At 35.2% G+C, this 14,554-nt stretch overlaps 1 non-coding gene across 1 annotated transcript; it reads left to right on the top strand.

The window, feature by feature from the left end:
* Nucleotides 1-12,506: 12,506 nt before the first annotated feature.
* Nucleotides 12,507-12,613, top strand: LOC139894825 (small nucleolar RNA R71). Its single transcript, XR_011775306.1, has one exon. It is a non-coding gene; the product is annotated as a small nucleolar RNA R71 (small nucleolar RNA).
* Nucleotides 12,614-14,554: the final 1,941 nt, after the last annotated feature.

Here is a 14,554-nt window from a genome sequence, read left to right as displayed (position 1 = left end):
AACAGTTGCTGCTACTATACTTCAACACTCTCACGAGTGAGCCTTCACTCGTACGGTTGAGGTGATCAAGCGTATGGTGAATCGTGTGAGTGAGTGGTTTAGGAGAACTATTATTTTGGTTAAGATGATACGTATGTTGAGATGTGACTCGTGCGAGTCACTGGTCACTCGTGTGGCGAACCATACGGATCAGGTGATTCACTGTTGGATGTTTGGTCCTAGACCAAACACACGAGTGAGTTGTCAACCACACGATTGAGTGTTCTCAAACCTGCGAGTGAGGGTGTTACTCGTACGATTGGTAGACCAGTCATAAATTGCTTCAATGTTAGTATTTGGTGTTGTTATCTTGTTGTCGGATTGTTATCAAGACATGATTACTAACTGTGTTATTTCTATTCTCAGGTAGAAAGGATAAAGAGAAAGCTCAGTAGTCAGAGTCTGAACTATTGCTGGTAATTGGTGAGTGGGTTTATCTTTGGATAGAGTTTAAGTAGCAATTCATGCTACTATGGATTACTCTGATTACCTTTTGTAGTATAGTGAATGTCATGCTAGTTGGATAGTTACTTGCTATGTGATTTGTATGTTATATATGCGTGCTGTGTTGACACTAACCGAGGCCAGACAAGGTTGGGAACCCAACGACGCTAGGCAAGGTCGGGTTCGTATGAGGTCAACCGAGGCTAGGCTAGGTTGAGTCCAAGTCCTACAGTCTGTTTAGTATAGCATAAAAGAATGCATGTGTTGCGTTTGGAGAGTTATGCAGAGACTTGGTAGGAAGGACTATCGGTAGATCCTAGTTCGATCAGCTAGGGTCGTGTGCCCATACAAGCCACCGTTCCTTATATTGTCTTTGATTGTATACTTGTTGGTTGTAAACATGTTAGTTGATTGTTGTATGATGAATTGTTTAAGATTAGTCTGTATATAGATTCCATTTACTTGGCGGTGCGCTAATCCCCAACATTCCTCCCCCTGCAGGTTTAGGTACTGGTGATGGGATCGAGCCGTGATGTAGAAGACATGTTTGACTTGTAACTCTGATATGGACAATTGTAACCGTGTTTGTAATAACGTAACCCCGTTTGTGAAAGTTAAACTTAATTAAGTGGCTTTTTGTACTGATGTAATTAATGTTGTGATTTTATTAAGTAAGCCTTCCGTTGTGTTATAAAAAAATGGCAGGTGTTACATTTTACCCATACCTTTAAATTTTATACACATATAACCACAAAGAGTTGTCTGAGTGGCCACCGAGTTGTCCAATGAAGCACACCCGGGTTCGATTTATGGTTATGCCAAATTGTTCAGAAGGAGAGTGTGACTAGAGGATGCGCATAATGCACAATTCACCCGGTACTAGGTCTCGAGCTCGGGGGCTTAATTACCCGAGGTTTACCTTATATGAGGGTGCTAATGTGCTCGTTCATAGGGGAGTTTTCTCGGTATTAAAAAAACTTTATGCACATATACCTAACCATTCTGTAAATTGACTAGATATATAAATTATGAAAACAAACACATTATATAAAATCAATAAAATTAGCTGAAACTTCAATTGTAAAAACACATGATAGAAACTTAAAATTTTGATTGAACATGTAAACATATACGGAGTATGTGAATTAACTGTAAAAAGAAGTGAAAATACGTGAAGACATGATATGTATTTTTGAAGTCATAACAAATAAGTAGTTTATTTCATTTATTCAACAAAATAATTATTACAAATGAATAAAAATACTAAAGGTCAAGCCTTTTCACGAATAGTCTTAATTGATAAAAGGTCAACCAGCCTTTTCACGAATAGTCTTAATTGATAATTTTATTAAATTGAAAACTTTATTTATAAATAATGCAATATGTAAAGGTCAACCAGCCTTTTCACGAATAGTCTTAATTGATAAAAGGTTTGTTGAATACTAACATGCTTGCATTGGTACTATTCAAACTACACATGTGCTAAAGTTTTGGTATAAAGTTTAGTACGGATATTATTAAACTAAAAAAATGTTAAATCATGTGAAAGTAAATAAGAACATATTATTGAAGAATCAAGTAATGTAAACACTTATGTCATCAAAGGTATCAGAGCCATGTCATCAAAGATAAATCATGTTTTCTTATATTTGATTTCCTTTAACATCGAAACAAGGGACTTCACTTGTGACGAAACATTATCTCATGCTTTAACCATCTTGGTTTGTTGTGTGAGAATTGGTTTTGTGCTACAACATTTATACTATACCAATTCAAATTAACCTCAACAGGATCGGTGAAATTTGAAACTCCTGTAGTGTTAACACTATTAGGGGTTTTCAAGAAGTGGGGGGATTGTGGTATATCAATATAAGACCCATAAGGCCTAGAAGAACAAGTAAACGCATGCTAAAATTATAAGGCTATAAAATCAAAAGAAATCAAGAATAAGATAGAAGATTTAGAGAGAATGTTTAAGAGAACATTACGTGCTTTTATATCTTTAACTTAAGTTATCTTAAAATAAAAAATGACACATCCTTTTATAAGTCAAGAAAATGTGTCATATTGATTTTAAACCATATATTACAAAATCATAAAATATTACACATCATATAAAATAAAATACATAAATAAATGATATAAATCATTGATGATAACATAAGTACTTGCATCACTTGATTTTTCAATAATATCTTATTATTTACTTTTACCATGATTTAACCTTTTTACTATTATTGTAGATTAAATTACAATTTTTATTAATAAAAATTATACTTTGTGAGCTACAATATTATTTTTGCAGTCCTTCAACTAACTGAACTAATAATCGTGAGTGTTAACGAAAATTTGTAAAATAATTATCATTCAAAAAATTGTTATTGAAAAAAAGTATAAGGACTCAATATATTATTTAGGGCAAAGTAAAAGGGGGCCCGTCATTTTTTACCCCTTTTTACAATGTCAAAATGTTAATTCTCTTTTTATAGTCGTTACCAATATAAACACTTTATTATTATTGGAAAAAAGTAGAAGTTGGTCAAGTTTCATATAAGGGTTAAAACCAAAAATAGGCTACAAACTTACACAAATGTACCGATGTCGCCCACAAACTCATTTCTGTCCTACTGTCGCCTACAAACTTTGAAAAAATGTGCTAATATCAATATTTTGGCGTTTTGACCTGTTACATACTAATTTTGACCGGAATTTTTTTTTTTTATTTTTTTTTTAAGAATTAAGATCCAATCCACGAATGACACGTGTCAATTTTGACCGGTTTAGGCGGTAGCAAGTCATTTTTGTTTACATTGGTACACTTTTTGAAAGTTTTTGTTTACATTGGAACACTTTTTGAAAGTTTGTAGGCGACAGTATGACGAAAATGAGTTTGTGGGCGACATCGGTACATTTGTGTAAGTTTGTAGCCTATTTTTGGCTTTAACCCTTCATATAAAATAACACAAAAAAATCTAAATTACAAAAGAAAAATAATATATATCATCACAATATCAACTAACTTTAAAAAACTTAGAACTTATGAACACAGTTAAATAATAATATTTATGGTGTGTTTGGTTGGATGTATTAGAAGATGTGGAATGAGAATATCAATAATTATTAATGATTGGTTATAATAAAGTAATAATATACTAATCTATTATTTCCATTAGTAATTAGTTCACCATTCTCTACTAATTTAGAGGTAATGAACCCAGGGAATGAACTAATAAGACCACTCCCAGCGGTCATGCTTGGGAGCCGCCCTCATCGATGCTACCGAGGGCACCGATGGCATTCACCATGCTATAGGCTGCCCTCGAGTACACAACCCCTAGTCGCCCTGAAAATTGTCATCGTATAGCATATTTGAGAACGAAACAAACTAGTAAAATGGTGAGTCCTCTATTTTCCCTTTCATTTTTTGGTTGATTTTGTTTGTTTAAAAATCTTCCAAAGCTTTTAAAATGAAGATCTGGGAAAAAAATTTGGAGAAAGATAGATGAGGATGGTTGATAGAAGCTGATGAGTTGTAACAGTATGGACCTAGTATTCTAATTTATATTTTATATTTCTATTATTTAATATCATATCAGTAATAATAATAATAATATTAATATATAACTCTGTATGGACCCACTACAATTTATTTTTTTAAGTGATAGAGCATTTTTTAAGTGATAGAGCATAACTCTGTATTAATATAAAACTCTATAGTTTAATTTGTATTATAATATAATAATAATAATAAAATTGTAATAATAATATTAATAATAACATTAAATATTAATAATATTAATAATAAAAAATAATAAAATTTGAGTTAGTATGTCATGGTTGGTAATGGTGTGTTATGAGAGTGTTATGGGAGGAAGTGGTGAGGAAGGTGGAGATAGAAAGCTGATGTGGCACTAAAAAAATGTGAGGAAATATGTCATGGTTATGAATGATCTCACGATAACTATTTATTTCCAATGCTACTTGTTCTCCTCCACTCATTTTTATTCCATAACTACCTACATATTTTAATAAATTATAATTATATTATATAATATTTATAAAACCTATTTATCTTTTATAAAAGTCGGTAAATATTCATTGATCAAATTCAAAGTACATCATCATTTTAGTATGTGATTGAGAAGCGAAAATTAGGTTTTCAACATTAATAATAAAAATTTGTTTGCTAAAATTTACAAATAATATAGATTTACACAAATAATTTTATAAAATTTAATTATATATATTATTAAAATATTAAAATTATATAAGATAATGCACATTTTAATATATATATATATATATATATATATATATATATATATATATATATATATATAATTAAATATTATTTATTTTAAAATATATATATAACACAATATTAGTTTAATGTACCAAGCAAGATGAATGATAAATGTATACTATGATATAATATATAACGATTTCATTTCTATAAAATTCTTTTTATCTTTCTCATTCTTTAAATTTAACCATGCACCCCTCAATTTAAAAAAAAAATCGATATCGTTGTATAACTAATTATGATAAATAACATGAATATTAAATTCTTCTATATATTTATACATAATTTTATATAGTAAGTTGTTATCCTACTACATTGTATAATTAACATATACTTTTGATGCATATGTTTTGTGGACGTAGCTTGACGAATAGTTCATTAATGTTTATTATGTACGGTGTTCACCTACATTGATGTATAACATGTAAAACTCGTCATTTGTAGAAGCTTATGCGGATGGAGCGTTCATTCGTACAAATGAGAGTCTCATTCGTGCATATGAAGGCCATGTCGGTTATAATGTGTATCCCTACGGTTGTGTGTGCTCATTCGTATGGACCGAAATCTCATCCGTACGGATGGGCCTGCAGGCTTATAAATACAAGTTTCATGTGTCATTTAAGGTTAAGAGTTTAACCTAATTTTGAGGAGCCGTATTTGGTGAATCTAGAGCTTGAGGGTGATCATGCTCGATATCTCTTGGCAACAAATGTTTCTCTGTTTAACTAATTTTTAAAATCCACATTTATTAATATATTATTCATTTATCTTTGATTCATTGCTTATCTCTTCAATCTTTAATTATGCTCGATGTATATTACGATATGTGTCATCGAACAACAAATTGGTATCAGAGCCGATATAATCAAGCTCTTGATTATTTTATCAATTTATAGATCAAAGACATTAAAGATATGATTGAACTATCAAATTTAGAGGTTCTGGCGTTATTGGGGATGATATGCCCAAATCAGACGGTTTATTTATGCGGTGTCGTTAGGTCGCAAAACGTCAATTCAGGATATCAACAGAAGAAGTTGATTGTTTAATTTATATATGCTGGACCTAAATCTATTATTCCTTCCTATGGGTTAGCAAGGGCAAATATGACCTAGGGTCGTTCCTTGAGCGGTTGAATTTGAAACGGAGCTTATTCATATAATTTAGGAATTAAGATTGGGTTTGTACACAAATTAGTATCCAAGACTAGTGGCCAGGTACACCTTATGTGGAGAGGCAGGATCCTTTTGGTCCCAATGAATTGGCGACTGTTCGGAAAATCCAACAATCAAGTCCAACCCGTTTATTCTAGACACCACTTTTATTCGGAATATCAAATTGTGTAAAGGCAATAGTTGGGTTGATTTGATTTATAATTGTATTTAAAATATTAAAGCAATATAATTAAATTAAGCTAGCTAGTATGCAATAACTAAGGACAGAGAAGACGTGGTTCACCATGATTTAAGATAACGTAGTGTCGGCATGATTGCGAGACACTCATTGGATGGATATACCTTGGTGTAAACACTAGATTCCCTACTAATTGATTTCTCGATTAGCATGTCACAAGGAACTAGGTTATCGTGATTCTGATCGGATGGACTATGCTCAACTCCCGACGCTTTATCTAGTTTAAGGATATAAGCGGCTCATCTTGGATGCAATGCATACCTTGGGCGCACAAATAAAGTAGCACAACCATATATATAAAATATCCAACCTTTCTTAACACCTTAGTGTATCACCCAAATGAGTGGTCATGATTGTGTTTCAAATTTCTTTCTGTATATGGTTTGGTAAAATCTAAGGGTTTGTAGACAAATTAGAACCTCTGATAGTTCCCAGTCATCCTTAAAGATTTATAAGCTTAGTTTGTATTGTAGTGCGTTAAATTCCCATTTATGACTTAAACTAGCCCTTAATTAAATCTACCCAATAAATCCCTTAGTTATCCACCATGTACTACACTTATAGTGGTTCCATAGCTTCTAACCTTGACCATGCTCAAGTGGTCCTATAGTACATCAACACTGTACTCTACTGTTGTAACAGTATTTCCTCAAGTCTTATACTCTTGACCAATGTCTTGATCTGCTCCTACGATAATTCCCCATGTACTTTATATTATTTCCGATGGGTTCATACCTTGACCAATGTATAAACACAGATAATCAATTACCTTATAATTGTAGACTTTATAAAAGGTTTTAATCACGTTTATTGGTGGAAGCACGATAATAACGAGGTTTAATATCATAAACAGAAAGCGAGTATAAAACGATAATCATCCCTAACTAGCATTATTAAATCATAGCAAACAATCAAGCAATTACTCACACATCATGGCAACAAGCGTTTCTAATATTAATAAATCACAAATATTGAACAAGAATATTATAATAAATTAATAAAAGAAATGATAAATATTACCGAATAATGTCTGCAGAATAACACTTGTATTTCTTCATAATATCCATAGTGTTACAATGCTTGATAGCTTCTACTACTAACTACATACTAATCTCCTATTGATCACTAGAGAGCGACAATAGAGAGATAATTATTTTCCTAATCTCTGTACTTTTCTCTCTCTAAAATCTAGAGAGAGAAAGTAGAGAGAGAACTAATCTCCTATAGATCACTAGACAGCGACTATAGAGAGATATTTAGAGAGAGAAGTGAAGAATGGTGTGTGTTGAAATGGTGGGATGAGCCACCTATTTATAGGAAAGCTTGATGACAAAGTTGTAAATAAATGGCTGAAAAACCCTGGCAAGTGGGACGACAGGTGGGATACATTGGGGTTATGTCTAAATCCCTGGCAAGTAGGACGGCAGGTGGGACGGAACGTAGGATTTTTGTTGAAAAATGGCTGGTAAACGGCTGGAAGGTCGTATGGCAGGCCGTATGGCAAGCCGTATGGCCAGGCCATTTGCAAGGGAAAGCTGTTTTGTGTGCCCGTTTTCCAAGGACGGATGGCAAGCCGTTTTACATACTGGCAGGCCGTTTGGGAAGCCGTTTGGTGGACCGTAACTTGTCTTTTATCGTTTTTGCTCTAGAATCTTCGTTTTAACTCCGTTTCTGATGATTCTTGCACCCACGCATTCGTAATTAAATATCCTACAACATGAGATTAAGTAAATAAACTTTTCCAAAAATTATAAAATAAGTTATTTAATCACGAGTTAATCGTCTTAGCCGGTTTTGCTCTTTTTTCCTCGTTTTTCATCTGTTTTTAGATTCTTGAAACATAGCCTTCGTAATGACATAATCTACCAAATGAAGAAAATAAATGCTTATTTAGATGATAAAGTCAATTACTTTATCATAAATGGGGCTAATATCGGGGGTAAAAACATGACTATTTAGCCGATATCAAATATTCCACACTTAGACTTTATTTGTCCTCAAGTAAACCTCTCTTTTATTTTGAGTTCAAGGATATTTCTGAGATTTCCGTTCGATTATTCAAGTGGCTTGTTATTTATTAGAAGAGCGAATCAGACAAACCGTCTTCTAAAAAGGTAGAAACTATCTCTGCAAGCATGAGGGGAGGTTACATGACTTTAGCTTCCTTACACGGGTCACTCAAATCACTCAAGTGTTTGGGGTTCCCTATCAATCTATGAAATGAATTCACTCATAGCCAGTCATCTCATAGCCAGTCATGTTGCAAGTAATGTCATAGGCTTGACCAAGAATCAGATCTCCACCGGTTAGATAAGGACGGCACTGATCTTTTACATAATCATTCTTTCAAGAGGAAGAGCGGGTTTAAAGGTTGGTTTGCAGAGAAAAGTGAAGGTTTAATATGGCAAAAAGGGTGATTTTTGAATCATGGAAATTTAGAGAGATTCGATAGATTTAGATTTCATGAGGATATACTTTTTCTAGGAAAGATGGTACTCTATTTTTGTTGAAAAGTCCCTTTAGAGGATGCTGATTTTCAACGAAGACTTTGCTTCTTTTCTGCAATCCTCCTGGGTCATAATCTTTTTTTTTTTTATCTTTGCTTTTATTCGAAGACCTTTTTTTATTTTGGAGACTTTGCTCAACAATTTTATTTTATTTTATTTTTTTTTTTGCATATCCCATCTTCATAACTTTGTCTATTTCTTCTTGTGCCCAGAAAGAAAGGTATTTCACCAGAAATAGGTCTTTTTGACCTATCAAAAACAGTCTGGAATTTTGAAATTTTTTCGACAAGTGTTTAAAGTAAACTTGGTCGATCTCTCTCTTTGAATTTCTAAATTTTGAAAATGAGAAAGGAAAGAGGGTGGAAAGGGTAACGTATTTGATAGTGAATTTGGGGGATGAGTATTTTCTGATTCATCAACTCTTTGGGATGAGCTGGTCGGTTTAAATGCGTGGAGTGGAAACGGAAAAGGATGGTTTTTGTCTTCTCTATTCAGAATGATTTCAGAAGGAGTACCGCACCTACACCACGTATGGCGCTTAATAACCATTGACCTCAAAATGTATGTCAAGGTCAAGTTCTAACTCTAAATGCAAACATCGTCACTCTCAATGGAAATGATGGTGAAGCATTAAAAATGAATGCTTATTGGGCCATTTTTGGGGTGCCTCACAACAGTTATATTGGGTCGATAATGCCTAGTCATGCAATGCTCTTTTAGAGAATCGGTTCATTTTTAAGAAGATTTTTGTCCTCATTTGTCTTAATTTTAGAACACACACGCTTGATTTTCGAAAGTACTTTTTCAGAAAGTATCATTTAGTCAAAAATTTCGAAAAATTTACGTTGAGGACAAAGAATCTAAATAGTAGATATACTCAAAAGTCTTAGTAAAATTTTAAGTTAAGAACATTTTTCTAGCATCCCATAGCTAATTACGGTGTACTACACCGCTATCCCACACTTAGAGGACCATTGTCCTTAATGTTCATTCTTAGATTTTAGGGATCTAAAATCCCACACTTTAGAGTTTGAACATGTCAGAAAATGTATCTAAGCTCAATATTGGGTTGGAATCCCACACTTAGTGATAAGATTAGGATACAATATAGTTTAAGGATATAATGAGGCAAAATAAACGGAGAGAAAGAAACGAATTACTCCCCTTAGGTGCGGTTATGAGCTGAGGATCTGAAGGTAGACTGAGTCAGAACCATATTCTACTGGATTCGAATCGGTCTTCTTGAAGTGTACTCGAGCTCATTAGGGCGCTCTCATCCTCCATACAACATCCACCAATACCTGAAATGAAATAATCAACGATTATCCTTGTCGTTTCATCATTATTCAAAGAGGCTCCTCCACAGGCATCAATAAATGTCTATTACTTGTAAAAATGGAAAAGATCAAACCTAGACATGTGATTAAGCTTTAGGCCATAGACTCACTGATTTGCGTTTTGATGAAAAAGTTATTTGAAAACTTAAAGGTTTCAAAATTAGGTTTTTAAAATTCAACAAATCAGTGTATGATTAAAAAGCTTAATCCCACACTTAAAGTGTTGACTGGCTTTCATTTTAAGACTTTTGAAATAATGTAGCAATTAATTCACTTAAGCCCAAGACAAGTAGGAGAAGTGTATTCATCCTAAGAAACGTTGAAAATTTTATTTTAAGTTTCACTTTTCACTTTTTCAATTAACCTAATTATCCTAATCAAACTACTACTAAAGTTATAGAAAAATAAACACACGGGTTGCCTCCCGAGAAGCGCTTGTTTTTGATCAAGTCACGAGCCTGACTCTAGCCTTATTTCTCAGGATATCTAGGCGACTCCCTTGCATCCATCAGTAGACACAAGAGGTAATATTGGAACATACCGTAGGGATTGAAGTAGACATAGAATAAGGTATGTCCAACGAGAGGAGAATGTGGTTTGAAGTGAATGCTTTGTTCAACTTGAGGTGTAACAAAGCTATCGATTTCTTCTACCTCATTGATTTGTGCGGGTTGGTCAAAGGAGTCCTCATCACTCCATGATGTGTATGTCATTATGTATTTGAGTGATGGTATATATGGTAGTCCTGACGCAAAACCTGACTTTTGGTTGGTCGTAATGTTGTACTCAAGATATGGAGGTGGGACGATGTCCATTGACGTCTCCAATCTGGTAGCAATATTAACAACTACTTCGGTGCTAGAATCCTCCATCTCTTTCTTCACATTCGGGCTTTCCATTTCAATTTCTTCATCCAATTCCTCGTCACTCTGGTCCGGAGTTTCAAGAATAATTGGTTCAAAGAGTTCTTATAGAATGAAATCTTCTCCAGTCATTAAAAGATCAAAATAAAGTGGGAGTGAAGATTGGGTTGGTGTGGAGTCGTTATTCTTCTTGTCTTCTCCTTTTATCTTCTTCTCTTCATTCTCGGAATAAAAGGTGACTTTCCTAGTGGAGATGGTATTTATTTCGCCGTTCCCATCAGAAGGACATACAAACTCATCGATCGTGAAAGTGATCTCTTCTCCACGGGCTCTCAAGGTGATAGTCCGTGAATAAACGTGAACGATCGCTTTGGCTGTATTCATGAAAGGCCTTCCTAAGATGATAGGGGTTTTAATGTCTTCTTTATAGTCCATAACCACAAAGTCAGTCGAAAAGAGGAATTTGTCGACCTTAACCATGACGTTCTCATCTATTCCCTTAAGATATTTAGTGGATTGGTCAGTAGCTGGATGCTCATTTTGGTGGGTTAAGGTTTCCAATTTCGAGTCTCTTGAACAGTGAGTAGGGCATGAGATTGATGATGGCACCAAGGTCAGCATGAGAATAGATAGTACCAGATTGGTAGATAGAACAAGGAAGTGTAAATCATCAAGTATCCCCTAGTTTTTCAGGAAGAGTATTTAAGAGAATGGCTGAACAATCCACGTTCAGTGGGACATTGGGTACTTCGGGTACCTTATCCTTGGTTGATAGGTGTTTCCTAAAATACTTCTTACTATGAGGATTTTTAGACACAATGTCCAAAAATTTACCGCCAAGCTTGAAAGATTTCATCTTGTTATGTCTTTGCTTGAGATGGTCCGAGAATGGAATGGGTGCTTTCCCAGTAGGTTTAGGTGATGACTCAATGACTACTACCAAACGGGTATTAGTTAGTTTCTCCTCCTTAGAAGAAACTGAAGGTTGGCTATATGCCACCTTTGAGTCATTTTTAGGACAACCTAGAGAATCGAGACGTTGATTTAGCTGGCTTATTTGATTTTCAAGACTACTCAAGTGATTAGTCATGACTAAGTCAGCTGCGTCTTGTCTTGCTGTAATCATGTTGATGATTTGCAGTAAGACATCGTCTGGACTTGTATCTGGTGGGGTAGTGGGGTTGGTAGGTGGTTGTGCGGATGAGCTAGAATCTTATTGGAGTAGACAACAGAGTCCTCATATTCAGCCTCGTATACCTTGACCAGATGTGGTTCAGTACAATTCTGGAATAATTGCACTTGAGACACATGTTGCAGGAGTTTCTTTAGCTCACCGACTTCTTTGGTGAAGTTTTCTATTTGGTCCGAGAGAAATTTGATAGTTTTATTTTTGATAGGATCGGAGGCAGAAAGCCAAGTTGCTGATAAAATGTCCTCTTCCGTGTTCCAATCGTGATGGTGCATAGTCATCTCCTCGAACAATTTCCAGGCCTCATCAGCAGTGAATTCCATGAAGTTACCTTGAGAAACAGCATCAAGAGTAGACTTGTTGTTCTAATTCAGACCTGTGTAGAAGGTCAAAATTTGAACAGAGCTCTCAAGACGGTGGTTCGGGCATCTTCAAAGCAAATGCTTGAATCTCACCCATGCAGTGTAGATTGATTCATCATGCACTTGTTGAAAGTTTATGATATCATTCCTAAGTCTGATTTGTTTTGATGGGGGAAAGTACTTGATTAAGAAAGTTGTTGCCATTTCCTCCCATGAGGTGATAGAGTTGGGTTCTAACCCCTCGAACCAGGTTCTTGAGTTAAGGAATAGGGGAACAGATACATACTAACTACATCTTGTTCAACCCTGTTTTGCTTATATGAGTTGGATAAGGTGAGGAATCTATCTAAGTGAGAGTTGGGATCATCAATTGTTAAGCCGTGGAACTGGCAATGGTTCTGAATGAGTTGTATGATGCTATGCTTAAGCACAAAAGACGCTTCGTTAACCTCTGGATAGAGTATCGGTCCTCCTCGTCCTTCTAACGAGGGTTTGGTGATTTCAGCGAGAGTGATACGTGCGGCCATCGTCAAACTATCGGTAAATAAGTGTGGATCTCGTCGGATAGGTACAATGTATGATATCGGATAGAAGAAAGGATGTGTCGGAAGAATTCTTAGCGGTCTAAGTAGGTTAAACCATCCTAAAGGTTCACTAATAAGGAAGTCCATTTAAACTTTTTAGTTAATCTAACTTAAGCTAATATTATCTAACCTAACTACGGTAACTAGTAAATTCTGACAAAGCTAGTCTCAGTCAAAAGGGTCTCTAAAAAACTAACTAATCTAAACAGGCTCCAAATCGTACTACCGCTCACCGGCCCCGGCGCCAAAAATTAACTCTACCTATGATATGCCCGAATCGGACGGTTTATTTATGAGCGTCGGCCAGAAGATAAGGGGAAAAATCGCGGTGTCGTTAGGTCGCAAATCGTCAATTCAGGATATCAACATAAGAAGTTGATTCTTTAATTTATATATGATGGGTCTAAATCTATTATTCCTTCCTATGGGTTAGCAAGGGTGATATCGGCTAAAAAGTCACGTTTTCACCTCGGTATTAAGGCCTAAAAACAATAAAGTTTTGAACTTTATCAGAAAAATACCTGCTTCGTCGGTTAAAATTGAAGATCAAGTAATTACGAACACGGTGCAAAAAGAAATCAAGAGAATCAGAGCTAAAACGAAGATTCTAGAGAAAACGGTGAAAGACAAGAAATCAAGTTACGATCCAGGAATTTCAGCTGACCAGGCAAGCCAAAATGCCTGCCAAACGGCCTGCTAAACGGCTTTCCTGGCTCACAAACGGCCTGCCAAACGCCCAGAATAAACGGCACCTGTAAACGGCTCGGTCTGGCAAACGGCCCCTGCAAACGGCCTGCCAAACGGCCTGCCAAACGACCTGCCAGCCGTTTGCAGGAAAATTTCATGCTTATTTATAGGGTCTTTGTCATTCATTCCAACACACGCTTCAATTCACTTCTTTCTCTCTCTCTCTCTTGTACAATATTAGTCATACTCTCAAGGTCTTTGACTCCGTGCGGGAAATCTAGTACCCGAAAAAGAATGCTGAAGATTGTATTAGGAGCGGTCTGGAGTTTGAAGTTGTCACTTTTGTATTTGGAACTCGTTTAATCTACTGGTACTTCTATCCTTTATCTTTATATAATGTCTTCTATTATTATGTTTTGTGATATTGTTGCCATGATTAGCGAGTAGTTATCTTTAGTGTATGCTATGATATAATCAGTTATAATGCCGGAATAATGTTATGGTTTGTGTATGTTATCGAAATGCTTTTCGATTATTCTTTAAACTCAATCGCTTTTCCAACTAATAGAACATAGTTATTGGCTCTGTTATTGGGAAGTCTCAAACCCCGATTCAGAGTACAATATCTGTGTCACCCCTTGGTAAGAGAAGTCTATCGGATACAACGTGAGATCGACTGAGGCACACCGGTTGTAGTAAGTCTATCAAGCTTTGGACTCCGACTGAGGACTCTTACGTAGTGAAACATCTAACTAGACCCTTAGTACATTGTCAGTCATAAACCATGCTAGTGTAGTCACCAAGCATATAAACTTCGCACGTGCAC

Source organism: Rutidosis leptorrhynchoides, chromosome 2 (genome assembly GCF_046630445.1).
Source record: "Rutidosis leptorrhynchoides isolate AG116_Rl617_1_P2 chromosome 2, CSIRO_AGI_Rlap_v1, whole genome shotgun sequence".
Lineage (NCBI taxonomy): Eukaryota > Viridiplantae > Streptophyta > Magnoliopsida > Asterales > Asteraceae > Rutidosis > Rutidosis leptorrhynchoides.
The sequence above is the reverse complement of the archived record's forward strand: the minus strand, read 5'-3'. Positions and strand labels throughout refer to the sequence as shown.